Source organism: Arachis ipaensis, chromosome B09 (genome assembly GCF_000816755.2).
Source record: "Arachis ipaensis cultivar K30076 chromosome B09, Araip1.1, whole genome shotgun sequence".
Classification (NCBI taxonomy): domain Eukaryota; kingdom Viridiplantae; phylum Streptophyta; class Magnoliopsida; order Fabales; family Fabaceae; genus Arachis; species Arachis ipaensis.
Window position 1 is genome coordinate 56,086,828 of NC_029793.2, and position 2,769 is coordinate 56,089,596.

The 2,769-nt window shown below is 32.8% G+C and overlaps 1 protein-coding gene across 1 annotated transcript in view; it reads left to right on the forward strand.

Moving 5' to 3' along the window:
* The window catches only part of LOC107617893, a gene marked incomplete in the record, with an annotated part of 10,212 nt that extends 9,894 nt beyond the window's left edge, over positions 1-318 (forward strand). Inside the window, 1 exon segment of the mRNA XM_016319770.2 lies at positions 1-318.

Below are 2,769 nucleotides of genomic sequence, written 5' to 3' on the forward strand. Positions count from 1 at the left end.
GCCGAGCCTAATGTATAATGTCAGGCCTTGAATATACTTGTACAATAGTTGTACTGTAGCGTTCTTATTCCTTATTTTTCCATTTTTTATAGTCCACTATAATATACTACAAAAACGTGCTTCTAAATAGCTTAGATTTAAAGCAACTCAGGAAGGTAAGTAAATTATTTCTCTGAGTTGTCTGAAATTAAGCCACTGAAGGCTCTAGTGGTTCCGATGACAATGCTTTTCTCTTTCTTTTTACCCTAAATGGTGATGTGAAGCATTAATGGCGTAGACATGCCAATCTAGATTTTATGGTGGATGATATTAAATGTTCTAGATTTTATGGTGGATGATATTTAATGTTAATACCGAGTCCATTTCGTTGGAAGAGAGTCCCGACACATTAGTAGATTTCAGTGCTTGTTTGAGTGGTAATAAGTTGATAGAAAAATATTTTTTTTAGTTAGTTTATTAATAAATAAATAAAAAATTTATATGAGATATCTATATAAAATTAATTTTACTTTTTTATAAAAAAAAGATAACTCAAAAAATATATATTTTTTAAAAGTTCATTCAAGCAAGTACTTCATATAACATTTAAAAATTGTCGATAACATTGATTTAAAGAATCTAATGATAGATTGACAGGTAAATTTAATGGTAGTAGTGACATGAAATGGCATTGAAGGACATTGAGGGGACACAGAAATTACACACTTACACAGCCTTGCAAAATTCAATTCTGCTTATCCGAATGAAGTGAAGCAATTGTGGTTGCCCATCTGCATTCTGATTTGGTTTTCCATCAAGGCTGCTAGAAGACTGTCATGCTTGTCCTCCGCCGAGGAAATTTTTTCAGTTGTAGCTCTTTCCACGTTTTCATTGAAGTTATTTTCTCAATAAAATTTTGTTCCTTAATATGTTATTTAAATAATTTCTGACATGTACTTGACTTATGGAAATCTCATATTGAAGCTCATTCACCAGTTAACTAATTTTATTGTGATGAAATTGAAATGTGATTATGAGATATTTTAGACTTCGAAGGTGCCTGCACTTCCTTGCTTCGAGATGTTTAGTAACGAAATAGTGATATAACCGAACAGCATATTTGTCTTTTAGATTTGCATGGCATCTAATCGGTGTTGAAAATTTTTTGTTTCTTCAATCCAAAAATCCTTTATATTAAATTATTAAAAAATATAGCCAAGAGCATAGAAATGTACTTGAATTTGTGAATATAATTGTGAGAGTTTGATTTTTTTAATTTTTCTCAACCAAAGTCTTTCTCAGATAGGCTGAATTACAAATCCTCAGCTAGGAAAAGAACTATGGAAGGAGCTTAAATGTTGTTCATACCCTAGCCTAAAAAATATAGCCAGACCTAAATGAATAGAAGCTCACTCAAGAGATCCAACTACTACACCTATCCGACCTTATAGAAGTTGGGTGCGACGACGGCAGTTCAGTTCAGCTCTACTTATTTGAATAAGTAACTAACTCCTAAGATATCTCTCACTTATCTAGATTGGAGATCTCAACAATTTACCTAAGAAAAGGAAATAGTTATCCAGCATTAAAGATGGAACTATTATACATATACTAACATTCTCAAGTATATTCAAAACCCAATCTACTAAAACACCAATTTAAAGCCCTTGCTAACTTCAGTAACTTCAAAAGTCGGATGTACCTGGCTGATGCGTCCGATGCGACCCATTGTAAGGATTTCCTATCGACATTAACCAAAGCGGTGATGAAGTGGTTTGATAGCTTACCCCTTAGGTCAGTAACCTGTTTTAACTATTTGGCAAGAAAGTTCCTCACCAAATTCTCAATTCAAAAGGACAAAGTCAAGCATGCTCCAAGTCTCTTAGGGGTTAAACAAGAAGTCGGAGAAACTTTCCGAGATTATATGGAAATGTTCAATAAAGTTTGGTTGGAGATTCAAAATTTACCCACAGAAGCAGTGATAATAGGTTTAGTTAACGGCCTCATGGAAGGACCATTTTCCCAATCTATATCCAAGCGACATCCAACCTCTCTATACAAAGTACAAGAACGGGCGAAAAAATACATCAACATGGAGGAGAATTCCCGATTTAGAGAGACAATTCCAAAGTAAAACCTTTCTTATCAAGCTTAGGATAAAGATAAAGAAGCAAATAAAAAGGATTAATACAACTCGGATAAGCCCAGAAGATACCATAATTACACCCCGCTCTGAGTTTCTTTTGTCGATATCTACAGGGAGTTTTGCCACACTGAAAAACTCCCACCTCCTCGTTCCATCAAGAACAAGAAAGCTGGAAGTCATGCCAATTTGGATTTTATGGTGGATGATATGTAATGTTAATACCGAGTCCATTTCGTTGGAAGAGAGTCGTGACACATTAGTAGATTTCGTGCTTGTTTTGGTATTATTAAGTTGATAGAAAAAGATTTTTTTTTTTAATTAATAAACAAAAAGTATTTTTATATTTTTATATCCAAAAATATTTAACAAATAAAAAAATTTTTTTAGACGAGATTCTATATAAAATTAATTTTATTTTTTTAAAAACTTTATTCAAACAAGTCCTTCATATAACCTTTAAAAATTGTCGATAACATTGATTTAAAGAATCTAATGATAGATTGACAGGTAAATTTAATTGTAGTAATGACATGAAATAGCATTGAAGGACAATGAGGGGGACACAGAAATTACACACTTACACATCCTTGCAAAATCCAATTCTGCTTATCCGAGTGAAGTGAAGCAATTGTGGTTGCCCATCT